This window comes from Pituophis catenifer, unplaced genomic scaffold (genome assembly GCF_029215685.1).
Source record: "Pituophis catenifer annectens isolate HBS135680 unplaced genomic scaffold, rPitCat1.0.hap2 SCAF_5, whole genome shotgun sequence".
NCBI lineage: Eukaryota > Metazoa > Chordata > Lepidosauria > Squamata > Colubridae > Pituophis > Pituophis catenifer.
This window is the reverse complement of record NW_027256885.1, coordinates 8,836,300-8,860,457: the sequence shown is the minus strand read 5'-3', so window position 1 is coordinate 8,860,457 and position 24,158 is coordinate 8,836,300. Positions and strand designations below refer to the sequence as shown.

At 43.9% G+C, this 24,158-nt stretch overlaps 1 pseudogene; it reads right to left on the bottom strand.

The window, feature by feature from the left end:
- Nucleotides 1-701: 701 nt before the first annotated feature.
- On the bottom strand, nt 702-23,743 carry LOC139317509 (vomeronasal type-2 receptor 26-like; annotated as a pseudogene).
- Nucleotides 23,744-24,158: the final 415 nt, after the last annotated feature.

The window sequence follows — 24,158 nt, the reverse complement described above, 5'->3', positions numbered from 1 at the left end:
CAGGGGAAGGATACTGCAAACTCTCCATTCCCACCCCACTCCAGGGGAAGGATATTGCAAAATCTCCATTCCCACCCCACTCTGGGTCCAGACAGAGGTGGTATTTGCCAGTTCTCTGAACTGCTCAAAATTTCCGCTACCGGTTTTCCAGAACCTGTCATAACCAATGCTGCCTGTGGGATTGGAGGTCTCTCAATGCCCCTCTCTCACTCTCCTCTTGATCCCTCCTGGAGGCCCAAAGACTGGCCACCCCCATCTTTCTGGAAGTCAGACTGGCCAGCAGATCAAGGGAAAGATTGCAGGGCAGAGGGGATTTTGAATATCTCCATTTGCACCCAGACTGCCTGCCTGCCCACTGTTACCATCTTCAAGAAAGAAATATTGTCTAAATAAAAAGAAACATATCATTTGCATTACCACGGCAGTTTGGATAAAATTTATTGAGAAATGAGGGCATAAAGTCTGCATGTGCATTAACAGAGCAAATTCCTCTGAATGACTTTTACAGAGTTCTCTTTAGCAAAATTTATTGAGCTGAAAGGAAAGGGAGTTACAAGAATTCCAGTCATTCAACAATTTCCCATTTTGGAACATATAGATATGATTTTCTTTGACTCCTGCATACTATCTAAATGGAAAGAATATCTCCTTTCAAATAAAAGAAACTAATAATTCTTCCAATATCATAATGGTGTTATATCTCATGTTTTTACATTTGTTCTGGCTGTAAGCTGCTCCTTTGTGTTCAGGTCTGGCCTCAGAAGGATAATGTAGCACTTGGGGATGAAGATGCAGCCCAGCAGACCAGCACTGGAGGCCAGGATGGAGAAGACCTGCACAGCCACCATGGATTTCCCTTTGGTGCTCAGGTAGGTGGGCACAAAAGTCACCCAGACACTGCAGAAGACCAGCATGCTGAAGGTGATCAGCTTGGCTTCGTTGAAGGCCCCGGGCAGATTCCTGGCCAGGAAAGCCACCGTGAAGCAGATGGCAGCCAGGAAGCCCATGTAGCTGAGGGTGACGTAGAACATGACAACGGCCCCTTCGTTGCATTGCAGGATGATCTCTCCAGGCTGGGAGTGGAGGTCAGAGTCAGGGAATGGGGGAGAAACTCCCAACCAGAAGGAGCAGATGATAATTTGGACAGCAGAAGAAGACAGGATGATGGAGTTGGCCAAGTTCTTCCCCAACCATCTCTTCACTCGGTTTCCTGGTTTTGTGGCCAGGAAAGCCAGCACCACCATGATGGTTTTGGCCAAGAGAGAAGAAATGGCAACTGAGAAGATGATGCTGAAAACCGTTTGTCGGAGAAGGCAGGTAACTTTCCTTGGCTGACCAATGAAGAGAGAAGGAGACAAGAAGCAAAGCAGGAGGGAGACCAGGAGGATGTAGGAGAGGTCCTGGTTGTTGGCTTTGACAAGGGGAGTTTCTTGGTATTTAATGAAGATGATTAAGGAAAGGCCTGTGGTTAAGAACAAGAGTAGGGCAAAAGAGACCAGGATGATGCCCAGATGTTCTTCATAAGACAGGAAGGTTATCATTTTGGGGATACATTGGATTCTGTCCTCATTTGGATATTTATCATCTGGACACTTGGTGCATTTTTCTGTACCTGAAAAAAACAAAAAAGCAATATTTCTTTAATATTCTATCCTTTTATCTTTCAAAAAACACTTTCTTGGGACAGCAGCTGATATATTTCATACTATATCCACAGAAAGAAACTAAGAAGAAAGTCATTTTCTAAACAATATAAAGCTGAGAACTCTGAAACTGGAAAAAGGCCTAGGACCCGAATGATTTGCTGTATAATGTGCAGAATCTTCACTGTAAGCTAAATATTAGAGGTAAGTAATGAATCGTTTAATATTTCTAGGCACACTTCCTAGGTCCTTCCTTCCAGATGGCACTTGTTAATATGCCGAACCAAGAGGATGCTTGTCTTGTAATATCCAGTTCCTGTCAAAATCTTTGTGTAATGAGGTTCCCCCAGAATTGTCCACACATCCTAACCGTGGACCAGTGACAGAGATCTAAAATGTTCTTAGAAAGGTGAACATGGAAGGGGATATCCCAAGTAAAAGGCAGAAGAGATATTTTCTCTGGCAGTAAGAAAGCTTGCCCAATCTGCCTTACCTTCCTATCTGTTAGATCGGGCGAGTGAGGAGACAGGAGACAGGTCGAAGTGAACAACAACTCTTTAATATACAGTGAGAATCCAACAACTTTGCAGTTTGACAGATCTCCTTATATAGCTACTTTCCAGGTGTCTTAACCAATGAGCATTGAGATTTTTCCCGCTCTAATTTCCCACCAAAATTAGATACATAACACTCCTCCCCTCCCAGAAGGCATTTTACCAAACTATTTACATACATAATCACGCAGGTGACTAGGGCGTTCCCTGATTCTAGTTGACCTGTGCAATTCAGTCTGAGGCGGGGATTTGGGCTTGTTGGAGGGACCCTGTGTCTCTCCCAGCCCAGCCAATGGAACCTCCTGGAATTTTTTATGGGTGTCGTACACTTCGGATGGGCCTGGATTCTCGAGGAGGCAGCGCTGGACACCGAAGTCATCAGGTAAGTCTTCTGGCCACTTCGGTTTTGAGTTAGCTGTTGGATGAATGATCGGTGAGTCAGGGACTGGATTGTCTATTTTGCATTCTGGCTCGTCACGCATTGTTTGGGCCAGACGTTTCTTTAACTGGTCAATATGTCTTCATCATACCCTTCTACCACTGACTTCTACAACATATGACCTAATGTCAGTGATCTGTCCAGCCACCCAGAGGGGACCGTCTGCATAATTTCTCGCGAAGACAGCGGACCCAATAGAAAAACTTCTAGTCTTACTTTTGGCTTCCATGTACCCCTCAGGGGAGTAATTGGGGTGTAGCCTATCTAGGGTGCAATGGAGTCTCCGGCCCATTAAGAGCTCTGCCGGACTTTGTCCCATTGCTATGTATGGGGTAACATGCTGGGCTGCCAGAAAAGTATCAATCCTAGCTTGCCAGTCTCCTGGTCCAAGTCTGGCCAAGGCCTCTTTGGCCGATCTAACAAACCTTTCAGCTTGACCATTACTGGCCGGATGAAAAGGTGCTGTGAGTGCGTGACAGACCCCTATCTCAGCTAGGTACCCCTCGAATTGAGTAGCCATAGGTTGAGGCTCATTATCTGACACCAGGGTGTCAGGTAGCCCATGCGTGGCAAATAGTTTCTGGAGCGCTTTAATTACAGCCTCTGCAGTGGTGGAGTGCATTAAAATGATCTCCAGCCACTTAGAATAAGCGTCCACCGCGATCAGAAAGGTTTGACCATGGAATGGGCCAGCGAAATCGATATGAATGTGGGACCATGGTCCCCGGGGCCTTTCCCACTCTTTGAACTGGGCTGTCAGGGGAGCGGGACGAGACTCTTGACAGGGAGTACACTTGGCCACCCATTCAGCAATGCAATCGTCCATATTAGGGCACCACACATAGCTCCTTGCCAATCCCTTGATCCTCACAATTCCCGGGTGACCAATATGCAATGTGGTCAACACTTGTTCCCTTAAACACAGTGGAACAACCACCCAGTCACCCCATAACAAGCACCCTCCCTGCATAGACAGCTCATGCTGCTTACAGACAAACAGCTTAAATTCCCTGCTCACAGGGCCTGCCGGGCACCCCCTATGCACCCAGCCAATAACAGTTCACAACACAGAGTCCTTAGTGGAGGCTCTTGCAACTTCAGCAGAAGTGATTGGGCCAGAGTCCATAGAGTCAATAAGCAGAACAGGGATGCCTGGAGTCGGGTCCTCCAGCAAATCCGGCAGCAAGCACCTGCTGAGGGCATCGGCATGCCCAAGGCTCTGGCCCAGTCGATGGATGAGTCGATATGAGTAGGCAGCCAGAAAAATAGCCCACCTAGTCAGATGGGGGGACATGGCTGCCAGTGTGGGGCGATCCCCAGCCAAAAGTCCTAGCAGTGGTTGGTGATCAGTAACGAGTTCAAAAGTCCTTCCAAACAGATACTCATGAAACTTTTTAACTCTGGCAACAGCCGCCAGGGCCTCCCTGTCCAGCTGGCTGTAATTTTTCTCAGCGGTGGACAGGGTGCGGGAGAAATGGGCGATGGGGGCTTCTTCTCTATTCAGCAGTCTGTGACTCAAAACAAGCCCAACGCCAAAGGGGGAGGTGTCGCAGAGAAGGACAAGGGGAAGCAGTTCATTGTGTTGGATTAGGAGGCTGTCGGCTGAGAGAAGTCTTTTGACAGCTGCAAACACCGCAGATTCCGCCCTACCCCAAACCCACAGAGATTTTTTGGCCAATAGTTTGTGGAGTGGTTCGGCCACTGTGACTTTGTCTTTTAAAAAGATAGAATAAAAGTTTAAAAGTCCCAGGAACACCTCCAGTTCTGCCCAGGTCATTGGGGTAGGTGCGTTGCGAAGAGCCCGGACTTTGCTCTCTGTGGGGGGGATACCAGCCCCATCGATCTTGTACCCTAGAAACTCAAGTGTGGGTACAGCAATCTGGCATTTGTCCCTTTTAACTTGTAGCCCCGCTTTCCTGAATATAGTTAGCACTCCCCTCAATCGATCCCGCAGCTGTTGCTCATCTGCTGCAGTGACTAAGACATCATCAAAATAGGGTACAATCCCTGGCAGTCCTTGCAACAGGCTCTCCATGACACTTTGAAACAGTCCAGGGGCAACGCTAACCCCGAATTGTAGTCTGATGCACTTGAAGGCACCTCTATGCGTTACTATAGCCTGTGCTTTCGCGGTAGCGTCATCTACCGGTAGTTGCTGGTATGCCTGCGCAAGGTCTAACTTAGCGAAAACCTTGCCGGGACCCAGGGAATGGAGTAGGTGTTGCACAATAGGGACAGGAGAGGCACTCTGCTGGAGGGCTTTATTGAGAGTGCACTTATAGTCGGCGCATATGCGCACAGACCCATCAGATTTAATTGGGGTGACTATCGGGGTCTCCCATTTTGCATGGTCGACTGGCACTAGTATACCCTGGCTTATGAGCTTGTCCAGCTCCTGGTTTATCTTAGGTTTAAGCGTGAATGGCACCCTCCTCGCCTTCAGTCTAATGGGGGCTATCTGGGGGTCCAGATTAAAAGAAATCGGAGTCCCCGCATACTTGCCGAGGCGGTTGTCGAAAACATCCTGAAATTTGCGGAGCAGGTCGTCCGTCAGGCTGCTGGTGATGGAATGGATACCAGTCACTTCCATGCCCAGGGCCTTGAAGCAATCTAGTCCAAGGAGACTTGGCAGGCGTCCACTGAGCACAGTGATTGGCAACCGCTCATTGAACTTGCCGAATGTCACCTGGAATATCCCATAGCCTTCCACAGGGATGCGATTACCCTGGTAATTGTTCAGTCTTAGACACTGATGTTTCAGCTGGTGTTTCTGCAGTTTCAGAATGGCCGCCTTTAGTTCGTCCCAAGACATGATGGTGATAGACGAGCCGGTGTCTATCTCCATTTGGCATGGCGATCCCTCAATCTCGACTGTCACATGTAGCTTCTGCTCCGGGGATGTGGTAGTCTGGCTGATGCGAGTCTGGAATGTCTCGGGGGGTTTAGCATAGGTGCTTCTCCTCTGGAAGTTGTCACCGTCCCACTTGGGGGGCCGTGATTGGCTAGCCTGGCTGGTAGACGTTCGCTGCCTGTGGTTGGACGGTTGAGTCGCCCTGCAGACTCGCACCAAATGCCCTTTCTTATTACAGCACCTGCAAATGGCATCTTTGAAATGGCATGTCTGTCTCTGGTGAAACCCTCCAAAGCTAGCACAACTCTGCTTCTGGTCGTCATTATTGTTCTGCCTCTTGCTCTCTGTTGTGAAAACTTCTTCCTCGCTTTCTTCGGCACTGTCAGGTTGAGCTGATTCATTATGGATGGGGGTAGATTTTTGTGCCGCCTGGGGTGGTGCTTGCCGCTGCAGTGACTCTGCTGCTTTATTTGACAATTCATGTACCCTGGCTTTGTCTAGGGCAATATGGAGGGTGAGGGTCATCTTGGCCAGCAGTCACCTCTGGAGGCGAATGTTCCTGACCCTGCAGATTAATTGCTCTAGGAGAACATCATCTAGATCAAAGTACTCGCCATGCGTGATGGCTTTGCGTAGCGCTGCCATGTATGTATTTATCAACTTGCTGGCCCTCTGGAGTCTTTGCCGGAACTCATAGCACTGAACAAATTTGGACGGCACAGGGGCATAGTGTGTCCTCAACGTGGTCTGCAGGATCTGCCATGGTACAGACTGCACCAGTGTTGGCTCTGACAACGATTCGGCTGTGTCAAACACTTTGGGGCCACAGTGGCTCAAAAAGAGGGCTCGCTTCCGATTGTCGGACAGCCCTTGAGGTCATTTGCTTCGAGGAAGCATTCAAACTGTGTCATGTATGATCCCCATTTCTCTTTCGCGGGATCAAACGGCGTTGGCAGTGAATCATTTCTCTGCTGTGCTCGGCTCGTGCAGATTTTCCTGCCTGGCTGGATTCAGTTTTCAGCTCTTATTTGCGCAGCCTGCTACCTCAATCCCACCCTCGTCGCCAGTGTTAGATCGGGCGAGTGAGGAGACAGGAGACAGGTCGAAGTGAACAACAACTCTTTAATATACAGTGAGAATCCAGCAACTTTGCAGTCCAACAACTCTCCTTATATAGCTACTTTCCAAGTGTCTTAACCAACGAGCATTGAGATTTTCCCACTCTAATTTCCCACCAAAATTAGATACATAACACTATCTTTTCTCGTTCAAGGTCTTTTTTTCTCTTCTTCCTTTTAGATAAGAAATTATGCACGTTTAAAATAAACAATAAAACAGCTAAACTTCAAAGTATATTTTAATTTACACTTTCATCAAAATGCTGTGGATAAATCCATTTCCACCAGGCCTTCCTTTCCTCTGGTGTCACCCACCTTCCTGAGTGGAGATGGTCCCCTCCGGACAAAGAACGCAGTCATAGCAGCAAACTGGCTCTCCTTCTCGAGCCCTCTTGACAAATCCAGGATGACAACTTTCCACACATTTGGACTGAGGCAGGGACTAAGCAGAAGAAAAGGAATGCCAAAGGAAATATGTTAGGACTCTCCATCCATGGAAAATGGGGGGAGAAATGGACATTAGACAAGTAGATTCTGGGCTTCACTGGTGTAAATATGAAATCTCCCAAACAGATGTAGGAGATATAACTACTGGCAGAGTCTTCATTTAGTTCCTCCCTTTTGCTTTTGAAATTTAACATTAACATAAAGTACATTTCTATTTAATAAAGTCAGGAGAGATGGAACTGAGAAAAGATTTAAAAATTCAGTGACAACCAGTTCCTCCTCAGGAACCTATTAATATGCATTCCTCCATTTTTCATATAGCCATGACTTTTAAGTATGATGATCTACTCATATTAAATTTGAGAATAAACTTTATTTTAAAAGATTTAGTAAACTTTTATTCTATAAGATTTATGAAAATACAATAAATGTGATGAAGAAAGAAACCTCTGAACAGTAGCATTCAAAAATATTTATTTTGGACTTCCGGTTGGCACCACAGGCTTCGTGGACGGTCTCCTTAGACCTCCAGCCCCGTGACTTTGTAAAAGCCGCTTTGACAGCGCTAATCGGCTGTCTGGCGGCTGAAAAACCTCTCCTTCAGGAGAAGAAGGAGAGGAGAGCCAGTGGGGGTGAGTAGAGCTCCCCAAAAGTCCTCTGGAATAACTCCAGAGGCTTGGAGGGTGAGAGCTCCCCAGTCAGCCCACCAAGAAGCTCCAAATCCGGGACAACTCTGTTCAAACAGAGCTAGAAGCCGTGACCAATCCTGCTGTCAAAAGTGAGTTTGATTGATTACAAACGCAGGCAGAGCGGAAACAGGAGAACAAGCTTTAAATTAACAGTGCTTAACTCCGGACTTACAATGTTTCAAATTGAATTTCTTTGAGCTGGAGGCTGAAGATGGCACCTTTGTTAGTGTGAAAGTGAAAGTCAGAAACAAAAATGCTTATTGAGAATTTTCTGTGAGAGTGGATTAAGCTGCTGGGAATAGAGAGCTTGTGGAGAAAAGACTATTTTGCTTGATAAATTAGAGACTATAATTTACAAGCTCTTGAAAATTGTTTAAGGGACTCTGTGGCTTTGAAAGGAAAAAAGATCCTTAAAAAAAAAAGATGGCTTCTAAACAAGTTAAGCCAGGAGTTGCTAAAGGAGGAGGAGGTTCTCCAATTGTGTCAGTGGTGACACAGAAAGCACAACTTCCGGTTGATTCACAGAGTCAGGAGGCTGCTCTTAATGATCTCAAAGAATTTATGAAAGAAGCCATGAATAACCAAGCTGCAGCAATGAATAACTTAACAGTAATTTTGGAAGGGAAATTAAAGAAAGTTGAGGAGGATATAAAGTCAATTAAAGAAGTTGTTGCAATAAAGCATGATGAAATAAGAGATGATATTGTTTTTGCAGTATCAGGACTGTCAAAACTTGTTATTCAGGTGGAAGAGAGAGTGGAAGAAATCAATGAAGCCAATTTGAATTTGGAAAGCAAAATTTAATTTAATTTAATTTAATTTCCAATTTATATACCGCCCTTCTCCCTGAGGACTCAGGGCGGTGTACAGCCAAGATAAAAAACATAGAATACAAATATTAAAACATTTAAAAATATATATAAATTTTGGCCCGAAAGTTAGGAATCACAAACTAATTAAAAGAATTTAAAAATTTCTTCTAAGCCAACCCGGCTTGCTGAAAAAGATAGGTTTTCAGGGAACGACGGAAGGCATTGAGGTCATGGATTCTTCTTATCTCCGGGGGCAACTGATTCCAGAGGGTGGGAGCCCCCACAGAGAAGGCCCTCCCCCTGGGGGCCACCAGCCTACATTGTTTGGCTGATGGCACCCTGAGGAGGCCCTCTCTGTGGGAGCGCACGGGTCGATGGGAGGTCGTCGGTAGCAGCAGGCGGTCTCGGAGATAGCTAGGCCCTATGCCATGGAGCGCTTTAAAGGTGATAACCAACACCTTGAAGCGCACCCGGAAGACCACTGGGAGCCAGTGCAGCTCGCGCAGGAGCGGTGTTACATGGGAGCGCCATGTTGCTCCCATCACTACCTGCGCTGCTGCATTCTGGACCAGCTGGAGCCTCCGGGTGCTCTTCAAGGGGAGCCCCATGTAGAGAGCGTTGCAGTAGTCAAGGCGAGAGGTGACGAGGGCGTGAGTGACTGTGCACAAGGAATCCCGATCAAGAAAGGGCCGCAACTGGCAAATCAGGCGAACCTGATAAAAGGTCCCCCTGGTAACAGCCGTTAGATGTTCCTCCAAAGACAGCTGCCTATCCAGGAGGACTCCCAGATTGCGAGCCCTTTCCGTGGGGGCCAAAGACTCGCCCCCAATAGTCAGCGATGGAGTCAACTGACTATATCGGGATGCCGGGAGCCACAGCCACTCAGTCTTGGAAGGGTTGAGCCTGAGCCTGTTCCTCCCCATCCAGATCCGCACAGCCTCCAGGCACTGGGACATCACTTCAAGGGCATCGTTGGGGTGGCCTGGGGTGGAGATGTACAGCTGGGTGTCATCAGCGTACTGGTGGTATCTCACCCCAAAGCCACGGATGATCTCGCCCAGCGGCTTCACATAAATGTTGAACAGAAGGGGCGAGAGGACCGATCCCTGCGGCACTCCAAAGATGAGAGGCCTCGAGGTCGACCTCTGCCCCCCTGCCAACACAAACTGCGACCGGTCGGAGAGAAAGGAGGAGAGCCACCGCAACACAGTGCCTCCCACCCCCAACTCTTCCAGCCGGTGCAGCATGATACCATGGTCGATGGTATCAAAAGCCGCTGAGAGATCTAATAGGACCAGAACAGAGGAATAACCCCTGTCCCGAGCCCTCCAGAGATCATCCACCAACGCGACCAATGCCGTTTCCGTGCTGTGCCCAGACCTGAAACCCGACTGGAACGGATCTAGATAGGATGTTTCCTCCAGGAATTGTGGAAACTGTTGCTTGACCACACTCTCAACAACCTTCGCAATGAAGCGAAGGTTGGAAACAGGAGGATAGTTGGCCAATATTGCTGGATCCAGGGATGGCTTCTTGAGGAGAGGCCTCACCACCGCCTCTTTCAGGGCAGCGGGGAAGTGACCCTCACTCAACGAAGCATTAATGACGCCCTGGAGCCAGCCTCGTGTAACCTCCCGGGAAGCCAGTACCAACCAGGAGGGACACGGGTCCAGTAAACATGTGGCTGCACTAAGTCTCCCCAAAATCCTGTCCACATCATCGGGAGTCACAGCATCAAACTCTTCCCAGATAACATTCTCAAGACTGTTCCTCGTCACCCTGCCCTGATCTACCCAGTCAGAGTCCAGATCCCCCCGGATCTGAGCGATTTTGTCATACAGGTATTGTCCAAAATCCTCCGCCCTGCCTTCTAAGGGATCCTCCCGCACTCCCTGATGGAGCAGGGCGCGGGTCACCCTAAATAGGGCGGCCGGACGATTCCCTGATGACGCAATAGAGGCGGAAAAGTAGTTAGACTTTGCCGTCTTTATCGCCACTAGGTAGGCCTTAATATGCGACCTTACCAGTGTTCGATCAGATTCAGCGAGACTGGCCCTCCAACTGCTCTCCAGGTGTCTTTTCCGGCGCTTCATTTCCCTCAGCTCCTCAGTAAACCAAGGAGCCGCACGGGATTGGCATCGGGTCAGAGGCCGCAAAGGCAGAACTCGGTCCAAGGCCCCACCAGCCGCCTGATCCCAGGCGGCTACCAGGTCCTCGGCTGAGTCATGTGCTAGATCCTCAGGAAATGGCCCAAGCTCCGTCTGGAACCTATCAGGATCCATCAGGCGCCTGGGGCGGATCCATCTAATTGGGTCTGCCTCCCTGCGGCGAGGGGTCGCGGTTCGAAGATCTAGGCGAAGGAGTGAGTGGTCAGTCCATGACAAGGGTTCCATGTCTATATCCCCTATAACAAGGCCACTCAACCACTGGCCAGAGACAAAAATCAAATCCAGAGTGTGACCTCCCCTGTGAGTAGGGCCATGAACTAACTGGGTCAGGTCCATGGCCGTCATGGAAGCCATGAACTCCCGAGCCACCTTGGACGTTTCACCAACGGATGGCAAGTTGAAATCACCCATGACTAAAAGCCTGGGTGTATCTACTGCCACCGTGGCTATCACGTCGAGTAGCTCAGGTAGGGCTGTTGCCACGCGGCAGGGAGCCAGGTACGTAAGCAACAAGCCCATCTGAACCCCACGGCCCCACCTCACAAGGAGGGACTCACATCCGGCTATCTGAGGCACAGTGGTCTCCCTCGGACCCAGATCCTCGTTAATAATAACCGCCACCCCCCCGCCCCTCCCCTGGGCCCTCGGCTGATGGAATGCTCTGAAGCCTGGTGGGCACATTTCAACCAGAGGGACGCCACCCTCCGGGCCCAACCAGGTCTCCGTAATACCCGCCAGGTCCGCTCCTCCCTCTTGTATAAGATCGTGAATGAGGGAGGCCTTATTGACCACGGACCTGGCATTGCACAGCATCAGCCGAAGGCCCAGCTCCTGAGTATCTAAGCCACCTAGTATCCGAGCAGAGCCTTGGGGACCGGGGCAGGCAATTGCTCTCAGACAGCAAGTGCGAGCCCCCAACACCTGATGTGGTCCCCTGCTCCCGCCATATCTGCCCCTCCCATTCACCGTGCCGATGGTACAGCCCTCATAGATATCGTCCCCCATCCCTTTCCCAGTCCCTCGTCCAGTGCCCCCCGGATCGTTACCCTGTGCCGGGCATGGCTCTGACCCTGGTGGATTTCCCCCCCCATCCGCCATAGTCGTCTTCCCAGTATCTTTAAAAGAATAATTACAACCCCCCCCCAGAACCCCTTAAAATCTTTAAAAATTTCCCTAAAAAGCCCCATAAATTCTTCCTTGCTCCATGCCATCTCTCCGGACTCCAAAGTCCGTCATCGAGATAGGCCCTCGATAATGTGGGGGGCCAAACCTGCGAGAGGGGAGAATCTCGCAGGACAAGGAGTTCCGACACTGAATACATATAGCCATCAGGGGAAACAGTCCAAGGGTGGGGGACCGCTGATGTTATAAGCGCAGGGAAAATTCCAGTCCATGGTCAGGCTGCCAAGCTCCACTGTCCTCTCACGACAGTGGCTAAGGAGGTGCATATCATTCGACCCCGAAAGTTTCCAGGGCGGCCGTCTCTCACCAGGCCAATCCATGGAGACTTTGATAGAAAGCTCAAGGGTGAGGATAGCCATATTCCGCCTCCTCAGGCCTCATGTCCATAGAACCAGTATCCCTCCTGGGATTAGCAGCATCAGGGAATCCAATATCCAGCTCAAAGGAGGTTTAAGTTCGTAAATGTTCGTCAAAGAAGTTCTACATGGTAGGGAATCCAGACAGGCCAGATGGAAGTGAGGAAAAAAATTAGGAGTAGTTCAGCAGGCCAAGATGGATGGGAAGCTATGATCGTAATAGGCCAATAGGCCAAAACTCAGTCCGAAGGAAGGACTAAAACAGAGAGGGTGGATGATGAATTGGTAATTTACAATACAGATCTATGGAATTTGCCTTGAGATTGAGAGGCCTGAAAGAAAATAGTAAGAAAAATCTAAAGGACATTTGTGCTGAAGCTATTGCAGAGATAATTAAAGAAAGACCAGAAGATGTGGCAAGTCGAATTGATAAAATCTACAGGGTTAACTCCTGGCTGGCAAGACAAAGACAGCTGCCAAGAGATGTGGTGATTTATTTTACAACCAGGAGGATTAGAAATGACATCTTACAAGCTTCTTACAAGAATAAGGTTCAAGTGGCTGGGCAAGAAGTGGTGGTTTTGAAAGAGATACCCCCAAAAATGTTAAGAAGCAGAAAGGATTTTGGCTTTTTGGTAAATGAACTGAGAAATCAACAAGTGCCTTACAGATGGGAAGTTCCAACTGGGTTAATAGTGACTTATAGTGGAGAAAGATACCGGTTAAACACACTTTGGAAGGCAAAAGATTTTTATGTTAATGTTCTAAAGGCTGGATACCCACCCTCACCGGGGGGGGGGGGCAGGGTAGAAAGAAAATGGAGATGCTACAACAAGAAAAAGATGGAAAGCAGACACAAACTTATGCTGAAGTTGCAGCTGGAGGAATCACCATGGAAGAAGATTTGGATCTTGGGGGCTTATCCCCAACTCTGGAACCATCTCAGAAGGGAGAGCCAAGAGAACAACGACTGACCCGAGCAACTTATAAATGTGAACAACAATTAAAAGTCCAACAACCTCAAGATTTACCTCAAGAAGTTCAAAAAACAGAAGCAGTGGGGGGGAGGGGCTAGGCCGAAGAGTAAGGTGGAGGAGGATGTTCAGCTGATGCTCATGCGGCTTCAAAAGGCTAAAGATGGCAACTAAATTCTTATCTTGGAATGTCAATGGTTTAAATTCACCACAAAAAAGAAAGAAAGTATTTCATTATTTGAAACAATTTAACAATGATGTTATTTGTTTGCAAGAAACACATATTAGACTATTAGATCAAAAATATTTGATAAATTCAAGATTAGGTACACACTTTGTGGCATCAGCGCCAGAGAAGAAAAATGGGTTAGTCATATATGTAAAGAAAGGACTATCAGCTAATTTAATTGAGGCAGATGTTCAAGGAAGATATATTGCAATTGAATTATTAACACAGACTGGAAAAATGCTTTTAATTGGAATATATGCCCCTAATCAGCAACAAGACAAGTTTTATAAATTTTTACACACTAAAATAATACAATGGGACTATAAATCTTTTATATTAATGGGTGATTGGAATGGAGTAATAGATACACAGAAAGATAAAAAAAGTTTATCAAAGATCTCAACCCGTGCAAAATTTCCTAAATCCTTTTTTGATATGATGGAAGACATAGAACTGAGAAATATTTGGAGAGAACGCAATGTGGAGGAGAGAGACTTTACATTTTTTTCTGATAGACATCAATCCTTCTCCAGGATTGATTTTATACTAACCACAAATGATTTTATTTCTAGGGTGAAGAAGACGAAGATATGTCCAAGAACTCTAACTGATCATAGTCCGGTTTGGGTGGAAATGGAACAGGAGAGGGGAGATAATCCAGGAGATAAGAAAGCAAAAGAAACAATAAATATACTACGAGAGCAATTTAATATGTTAATGGCTGATCAGGTGGCAACTAGTTTACAATATGCTAAACACAATACATTTTGTAATGCCAATAAACCAGGCAGGTGGTTGGCCTACGTGTTGAGGAAAAAACAGAAATCACGAGTTATTGGTAAAATAGAATACAGAGGTAAGGAAGTTTGCCAACAGAATATGATCAAAAAGGCTTTTTTAGAATTTTATACAAAGTTATATGCTAGTGATTCAATACAAGGTATAGATATAGATAGATACTTAAAGGAAGAGAATATTCCTGAACTAACGTTAGAGCAGAGGGAAGGATTGAATCAGCCAATAACTTCTGAGGAGATTATTGCAGCAATTAAGCAGTTAAAAATAGGGAAAGCTCCGGGAACAGATGGATTAACAGCTGTTTATTACAAGAATTTACAGTTTGAAATGGTAGAACCGCTTAGAGTATTATTTTGTAAAATTCAATTAGGGGGAAGAGTTCCACCCTCTTGGAGAACAGCCTTTGTTTCACTGATCCCGAAGGAAGATCAAAACTGTACCAAACCTGAAAATTTTAGGCCAATATCACTTTTGAACACTGACTATAAAGTTTTTGCCAAGATATTAGTGAATAGACTAATGCCAGTTATGCAGCAAACAATTCATAATGATCAATCAGGTTTTATAAAAGGGAGGCAAATGAAATATAATGTTAGACAAATTATAAATTTATTGGAATATTTGGAAAAAAACAACCAGGTCTCTGCAGCGTTTATATTTTTGGATGCAGAGAAAGCATTTGATCGATTGAATTGGCAATTTTTGTTTAAGATAATAGAGAAAATGCACTTTGGAGAGTATTTTATACAATCAATTAGAGCAATATATCAGGAACAAACAGCACAAATAATAGTTAATGGTGGCTTAACAGATGTTTTTAAAATTGAGAAAGGTACAAGGCAGGGCTGTCCTTTGTCTCCATTGTTGTTTATTTTAACTTTAGAAGTTTTGTTGAATAAGATACGTGACTCTGATAAAATAAAAGGAATTGTAATTGGACAGCAAGATTATAGATTAAGAGCGTTTGCAGATGACCTGGTTGTTACTTTAACTCAACCTATAGAAGCGGCTCCACATATGTTGGACATAATAGGCCAATATGGTAAGGTATCTGGATTTAAAGTAAATCAACACAAGACAAAGATGATAACTAAAAATATGTCCATAACTCAAAGAGAAGATTTAGGGAGGATAACGGGGTTTGAAATAGTTAAAAAGGTTAAGTATTTAGGAGTATATATTGCTGCCTCAAACACAAAATTATTTAAAAACAATTATGAAGTTCTTTGGCAAAAAGTGCAGAAAGAAATGGAAAATTGGAAAAAGCTACAACTATCTTTACTGGGAAGGATAGCAGTAATAAAAATGAATGTATTACCTAGGTTCTTATTTTTGTTTCAAATGATACCAGTGCTAAAGAAAGATGGAAACTTGAGGGAATGGCAGAAAGGGGTTAATACCTTTATTTGGGGCGGGAAGAAACCAAGAGTGAAACTGAAAATTATACAGGATGTACGTGAGAGAGGAGGTCTTAAAATGCCTAATTTAAGATTGTACTATGAAGCAGCTGTTTTATCACAAATTAGCGATTGGTTTAATTTAACTGAAGAGAGAATGTTAAATATAGAAGGTTATGATTTGTTATATGGATGGCATGCTTATCTGTTATATGAAAAAAAAGTGGATAAAGTGTTTAAGGGTCATATACTTAGAAATGCGTCGTTGAGGGTTTGGAAAATGTATCAATATAAGTTAAATTATAAGATACCCATATGGGCAAATCCTAGACATGCAATAGAAAATATAAGTATAGAACAAAAAGCAGAGGTGATTACTTATAAAGAGCTTCTTTTTATGGAAAGGGGTAAGCTGCAACTGAAATCTTTAGATGTATTAAAAGAAGAAGGGATACTTTGTACTTGGTTTCAGTATGGTCAGCTTCAAGCTAGATGGAGGGAAGATCAGAAAATTGGTGTCATGCAAAATGAGGAAAACTTGGTAAAACAGATTAGAGATCAAAGTCAAATGCATATTAAAAGGTTGTATAATGCATTATTGGAAATAGATTTAGAAACGGAATTGGTTAAGGATTGTATGATAAAATGGGCACAAAACTTTCAGGAACCAGTGATGATGGACACATGGGAAAAGATTTGGGTTAGAAATGTTAAATTTACGCAAGCACAAAATTTGAGAGAGAATTTTTATAAAATGTTTTATAGATGGCATTTAGATCCTAAAAAATCATCATGTATGTACTCAAATTTGCAAGCTAAATGTTGGAGATGTGAATGTGATGATGCAACTTATTATCATATATGGTGGACTTGTAAGAAAATCAAGGCATTTTGGATAAAAATTTGATGGGTGATGCAGAACATTCTGAAAAAAAGGTTGAAATTTACTCCTCAATTGTTTCTACTGGGTATAACGACGGATTGTACAGTATTAGAGACTAAATTGATCTTGAACTTAATATCAACAGCTAGGCTGTTGGTAGCGCAATACTGGAAGAAGGACTCTTTGCCTACTATTGATGAGTGGATACTGAAAGTAACGAATTTAGCAGAAATGGCGAAAATCTCAGCGTATTTGAAGGACTATAAACAAGAAAGATACGTATTGGAATGGAGAAGATGGATTGATTATATTCAAAATAAGTATCAGACAAGAAAATATCAAATAGCTTATGAATGAACGTTAAGTATTAGAAGTATTATGTTATCTATAGTGGAGTTAAGGTTTCAAGGGGGGGGTTAGTAGTCTAAGGATAGATAGATTAATTTAGCTTATGATTGTTAACTGAAATACCTTGTATTTTGCTCTGGGAAGTCTGGGGGGGTGGGTGGGATGAGGGGAGGGAAAGAGTGGGGGGGAAAATCTTTTTCTTCTGTAAAACTTTTCAATAAAAAAAAAATATTTATTTTGGACTACATACCACATTGCAAAGCTGCTCCCCTTTGAAAGTAATTCTTTCTGTTAACATAAAAAGAAAAAAATCTTTAAAAATTAGGGCTGTCAGCTGTAATGTTCTTTGTTGATTTGTATATTAATTTCTTTGATTTATATGACTGTTATGAGCCCTGGTAGTGCAGCAGACTAAAGCACTGTTATTAACATCAGCTGCCTGCAATTACTGCAAGTTCAAATCTCACCAGGCTCAGGGTTGACTCAGCCTTCCATCCTTTCTAAGGTAGGTAAAATGAGGACCCAGATTGTGGGGGCAATAAGCTGACTTTGTATAAAATATACAAAAGTATGAAGGCTATTGCTTAATGCATTGTAAGCCGCCCTGAGTCTCCGGAGAAGGGCGGCATATAAATCAAATAATAAAAAAAAATGATAGTGAGCTAAGGGTAAAACTGATTTAATTTTAGTCTGATTTAGTCTGATTTATTCTAATTTCTAGAACTGGAGTAGGATGAGAGGGAGGGAGGTTTTAATTAAATTTGGAGACTCTTTTCTTCCCTAAAGAGGCTTAAGGTAGGTGACAATCAATATAAATATTGCAATTCAATGGGTTGAATTCAGATGAAGAGCCTCTTCATAACCAAAGACCAAATCTAAGTAGCATTTCCTTTCAAATTCTCCCTGATTACTTCCAATATGAGGAAGGGCTCTTCTTTGGATCAAAGTCTTGTTTCAGTGCTTCAGTTGTCTGGGTCAGGGCACACCAGAACAGCCATTGTGGTTTCATGTGGACTGAAAGCCTTGGAGCTCCTTCCTAAGAGCAGAAGGCCTATTGCTCCATCCCAGGGTGGGGGTGGGGGCGGGTGAAAGAGAGGGATAACTCTGACCAGGTCTGGTCTCTTTAAGAACATCCCAGACTATGAACCTGTCTTTTCAGGGGACATCTTTCCCCAAGCAGGACCAGATGAAGCTTATTTCCCAATGGGACCAAAAGGACCTCCACACAATCATGATTCAATTCATCTGATTCAGTCCAAACCTGAATTCAGGCTCTGAATTGCTTTCTTCTTTGCTATTTGTGTACAAGGAACAAACAAACCTGAAGCTCTTAGCAACACATCTCCCAGCCCTTGAGAGCTTTAATGGAGATACTAAATTGTGGATGGTCCACAAAATGGAATAGTATTGAATCCTCTCAAGCAGTCTGTTAAGAGAATTCAAGATTCAATTCTTGGTGAAGGTCAACCATCTTGGGGACAAGGATTAGTCCACTTGAAATGGTTCCTCAGGCTTTGGAAAACAGAGAAAAGACACCAAACTTTCCCCCACCTTGTTGAGCAACTTTAGCTGTGAAAGAGCATCTTGTCTGATAGTAAGTTTCTGTCTTTCAAAAGTCCCCAGGATCTTTCTCCTGGGATCCTCCTTGGGGACAACCAAGAAGCTTTGGATGCCAACATCTGCTGCTAAGTCTCCATTTGGGTCCAAGTACAGTTTATTCTCAGAAATATTCCAAAATTCATTCTTCTCCAGAAACGGATGAAACTAGTATTGAAACATTGAGAAATTTTACAAGCAGAAAACGTCATTTCTTATCCCACATTTGAATCTTTCTTCTAGATAGCAGAGTTCCAGTATTTGGGGGGCTGCACAAAGAGGGGCTCAACTTATTTTCCAAAGCACCAGAAGACAAGACAAGAACCAATGGATGGAAACTAACCAAGGAAAAGAGCAACCTAGAAATAAGGAGAAGTTTCCTAACAATGGGAAAGATCAGTGGAATGGTTTGCCTTCAGAAGTTGTGGAGGCTTTCAAGGAGAGACTGGACAGCCATCTATCTGGCATGGTGTGGATTCTCCTGCTCAAGCAGGGGGTTTGACTAGATGGCCTCCAAGGTCCCTTCCAACTCTGTTATTCTGTTAAATGGGTTAAGCTTTAACTATGATTCTTGCAGAGAAGAGAGTTGGGCTTGATGGTCTCAGGTTTCCTTTAAATTCCTAATGATAAAATTCCACAATGGTAACCACAAATCCGTATATGCAGGAATTTATTTAAAAATGCATACAGCCTTTTAAAATTAGCCATGTTTAGTATGAAAATTTATCTTTCATGGTATCTACTCTTTGGAACATTATTGCCTGAACAATTAATTGGCCAAATCTGTTGACCTTTTGTAGCATAAGTGGGTTGAGATAGTTCCCCTCCTTCTCCTTTGGATTCCTTCTCCAAAAGATCTAAGATTCATGGATCCATTTCTGGACCCCGTACCTGCCATGGCTGCAGCCTTGGAGTCACCAAACTCTCTTTGATCTTCTTCCTTCTCCCCCTCCTTGATCTGGAGGAATATGCTGCATTCAAAGCATGGGCCAGAGTCTGAACGATACTGTGCAAATTTTGGGAGTTTGGGATGTGGATCCTGTTCCTTTTCCATTGGGTCTCCATTGGGGCTATTTGGGTGCATCTTCCCCGGCCTTTGACAGAAAGGACATGCTTTGAAAGAGAACAGTGAAAATAATGTTCATGAAACTGGGGGTCGATGAAGATGTCGTGTTCAAACATCATCCTGTGACCTGTCTTTTAGCAAAAAACCAAATTTCAAAATACTATGGATGTATTTGAGAAATCTGCTCTTTTCTACCATATACCACGCAAAATTTGTGAGGATCCAGACTTTCCCTTCAATGGGTCCTGGAAAATCTTCAAGTATTAAATGGAAAAGAAGAATTCTGTCCCAAAAAGAAACATTTTCTATGAAGTGAACAAAGACATTGACTTGTCTCCACTTAGAGAGGGCATCCCTGAGGGCTGCTGTGTGACCGGTCATTGAGAATCGTTGTGATATAACAACACAAATTCCATTCCTGACAAGCATAGGAGGGAAAGTCCTCATGAAATCCGCTCCATTTTCCATGTCTGAAGCAAAGAGGCCAATCAAGGTCCATCTGAAATGGAGGAACACTTGGACAATTGCCGGGTAGTGGAATCCTTGTTTGGGGGACAACAGGTGGAAAAAGGGGAATTGCCTTTTATCACTCAGAGCTTCTGAAACAATTTTATCACTGACCTGATAAAGCAATGAAGAATTCTGTGCTAAATTTGGGGTCACACAAACTCCAAAATATTAGGTTTTAATTAATACAACTTCATTCTGATGAACGTATTAGAATAGTTTGTTGATTAGCCATTGTTTAAAATATTAAATATTAAGATATTAAAGACAAAATATTAAAGACAGAATAAAAATGGAATACAAGAAGTTAAATTAAGTTAAGAGAGCAGTAAAATCAACCCTACAATTTTACCCCAATTAGATTTACATGTATAAATGTCAACCTAAGTATTTTGTTGCAATAAAGGCAGGGGTGAAATCCAGCAGGTTCTGACAGGTTCTGGAGCGGAAATTTTGAGTAGTTCGAAGAACCAGCAAATACCACCTCTGGCTGGCCCCAGTGGGAATGGAGATTTTGCAATATCCTTCCCCTGCCACGCCCACCAAGCCATGCCCACCAAGCCACACCACATCCACCAAGCCACGCCCACAGAACCGGTAGTAAAAAAAATTGGATTTCACCACTGAATAAAGGGCTGTATTATATGTTATTTTTGAGGATTTCTACATCTTTCTCTGCTTCTGTATCCCAGATTCTTTGTGCAGCAATCTGTTAATCCCCAATTTTACGAGAGACAGGAGGACCACAGCTCCTGATATAATTCATCAGTTGCACAATACAAAATTGACTGAAAATTGAGTTTTAACAGGCACAATTTTGGGAGTCTATCACTTTCCATAGTTTTAATTTTACACCAATAATGATACATTCTGATTGTAAACAAATTGTGTAAATTCCCAATTCAGCTCCCAAGGCAGCAGCTGAAGGTCTTTCTTCGAACCTCAAGATAGTCCTCAGATGCTCTGATTGGGCTTCTTCTGGTCGTGATTTCTGTTTGAAGATCATGGGTGTAACCTTGGCCTTATATACTTTAATAAATGGGGCTAAGGAGGCTGGAGAACGATGACTTTTTAAATTTTTAGCACTAGATTCACCCATGTTTGCTCTCTAACTGAGCTCCTTTGATGATGAGGGATCCAAGGTTGAATCTTAGAGAAAATGACCCCAGGCAAGGAAAGGCATTAATTGCTCTATTGGCTGACCATTTATGGCTATGATGTCATTTCCGAAAGACCATAACTTTTGAACTTGATTTATTAATAATTGGGCAATTATTATGACAATAGGATCCAACTCTTCTTAAGCCTATGCAATCCAGTGTATGAGTATGAAAATATAGGTAGTCCTTGACTGCAATACAACTGAGCTCAGCAAAATTTACGTTGCTGAGTGGGACATTTCTTTAGTGAGCTTTATTCCATTTTATGGCCTTTTTTGGTACAGTTGTTAAGTGAATCATTGCAGATGTCACTTCTGCCATATTCAAGTCAAAGCCTGGTCGCCCTCCTGCCATCAATTGATGGGGGGGGGGGGGAGGAACAAATGGGCAATGCAGCTGCAATGGAAAATGGGAGGGGGATGAGGGTTGACCGGGAGCAGCTTGTCCAGTCTAAGAAACCAGAGAATGGAATGGCGATTGCTGCAAACATCTCAAGCCTTCCTCAAACACCCAGATGTTCATCCATTTGTCAAAGACAAACATGGGAATTTTAGTACTAGCCTGACTTTACTCAACCAGCACCTTTGAGTAAAAGGACCTATCACCAGAGGTGGGTTTCAGCAGGTTCTGACCAGTTCTGGAGAACCAGTAGCGGAAATTTTGAGTAGTTCGGAGAACTGGTAGTAAAAATTCTGACTGGCCCCGCCCCATCTACTCTCTGCCTCCCAAGTCCCAGCTGATCAGGAGGAAATGGGGATTTTGCAGTAACCTTCCCCTGCCACGCCCACCAAGCCACGCCCACCAAGCCACACCCACAGAACCGGTAGTAAAAAATTTTGAAACCCACCACTGCCTATCACTATAAATCAAATGGAGTCGAGGGTCTTTCTGGCCTAAGGGGAGGGGTCAGCTGGGGCCGGCCGTACAGCAATATGGTTGTTAAGAGAATCTGGCTTCCCCACTGAGTTTGCTTGTCAGAAGATTGCAAAAGGGGATCACGTGAGCCCGGGACGCTGCTACCATCATAAAATATGAACCAGTTGCCAAGCATCTGAATTTTGATCATGTGATCCTGGGGATGCTGTGACGGTCGTAAATGTGAAAAATGGTCATAAGTCACTTTTTCAGTGCTGTTGTAACTTTGAAAAGTGACTAAATGAACTGTTGGAAGTCAAGGACTACCAGTATCATATTAGCAACATAATAAACCAGGATGGTCCAATATATATTTAACACCTTCGATATATGCATTTCAGAATCCTTCATTATGCCTGGTAAGTCCTTAATATCTAGACTGAATAACAAAGGTTTCCCCCTTCCTAAGTATCCATCCTTCTTCTCATGGCTCCATTGAGCCCAAACCTCCCTCTCAAACAAGGGCTTGGAGAAAGGACTTGGATCAAGGACAACAGGCTGAGCTCCATTTCGAGACAATTAGTTTATTAATGTATGCATTATTTATCATACACATTGTCCTTCTGAAAGGAATGCACTTTTCTTCTACCCAATCTCCAGTTCACCTAAGAGAATAGTGGCATATATTTTAGCCACAATATCTGTTAGACTAACTGGCTTGTAATTGCTACAATTCTTTTTATTCCATTTTTATTTAAATATAGATGTTACTATTGCCAACTTGAATCCAACTGGATGTGGCAAGTATTATTTATATGTGTCAACTGTCCCACTTGGTTTATGTAGTAAATAAAAACTCCTGGAACATTTTTTTTCTCCAAGAGTATAATTTACTAGACCAACGTAGTCACAGAAGTAGCAACGCCAGTTCTGATATTTTCTCATGCAAATAGCATAGTTAACTTTCCCTTTTCTCCTGGTCTTTTCACTGTTCTTATTTACTGTTCAATCAGCTGCATTCATTTTGTTTGGGGAACAGACATTCCCAGCAATTGGCCTTGGGATGCTGGCATTGTCTCAGGCTCCTAGACGGCACTCTCTGCATTCCTTTAAACCCCTCTCCCCATTCCCTCCCTGCATTCCAACCCATTCCTTCCTACCGTTGCTCTTGTCAGGATGTGAGCGGAGATTGCAGCCCTGACAATATGTGGAAATGAACATGCCAATAGAGCCCCCCAGAATTAAGGATATTTTTTGAATAGCTGAACATCCACTGAAAAGTCTTCTCCAAGGGCCTTATTGCTCTTCAGACTTTTTACGATGAATTTGAACACTAACATGTTAGGGTAGAAAAATAGTTGACATGTTTGATAATATGATGAAAAGCAGCTCTTGAATTCCATAGTATCTATGTAAGAATCTATCTCTCATCCCCCACACTTTACCAGATAGAGAAAAACACACACACAAACCTGTGGGACTTTATAGATGCCTCCTAATGTTGACATCTGGATAGAGATGTCCTCTTTAGCTCCATCCATCAGAGCCAGGAGGCTCTCCTTCCTTCCACAGCTGTAGTTGGGGACATTGGCTTCTCCAGTAGAGAGAATGTCCAGCAAGGCGTAAAGGACTCAAAGAGTTGTCATAGATGTTGTAGCCAAGTGTGAGATTGTACAGGAGGAACAAATTCTTGTTCACCATTTGAACGGCGACAATGAATTGTAGGGCATATGAAAAAGCATAAGTATTCCTATTGTAAAAAAAAGTTCATGTTATAATGAATAGCAAGTACAAACATTTCTTTTAAAAATTAATCCTCTTTGTTTCCAAAGCTTATTGAGCCTTAAATCAACATTGATCCAAAACCAAGGATCAGTTATACAAACATGGAAATGGCCTGGGCTGAGTCAACTCCACCAATTTCAACCACTGCTTTAAACAAAGGTCAATATTCAAGTGATGAATTCAGGATTGAACTGGGAGAGGAAAATAATCTGGACTTCCTTCAGGGTTTTTAATTCCCATCTGCTGATTTGAATCTCTTTCACAAAATAAGACAAATGAGGGAAGCCATGGAAATCAAAAT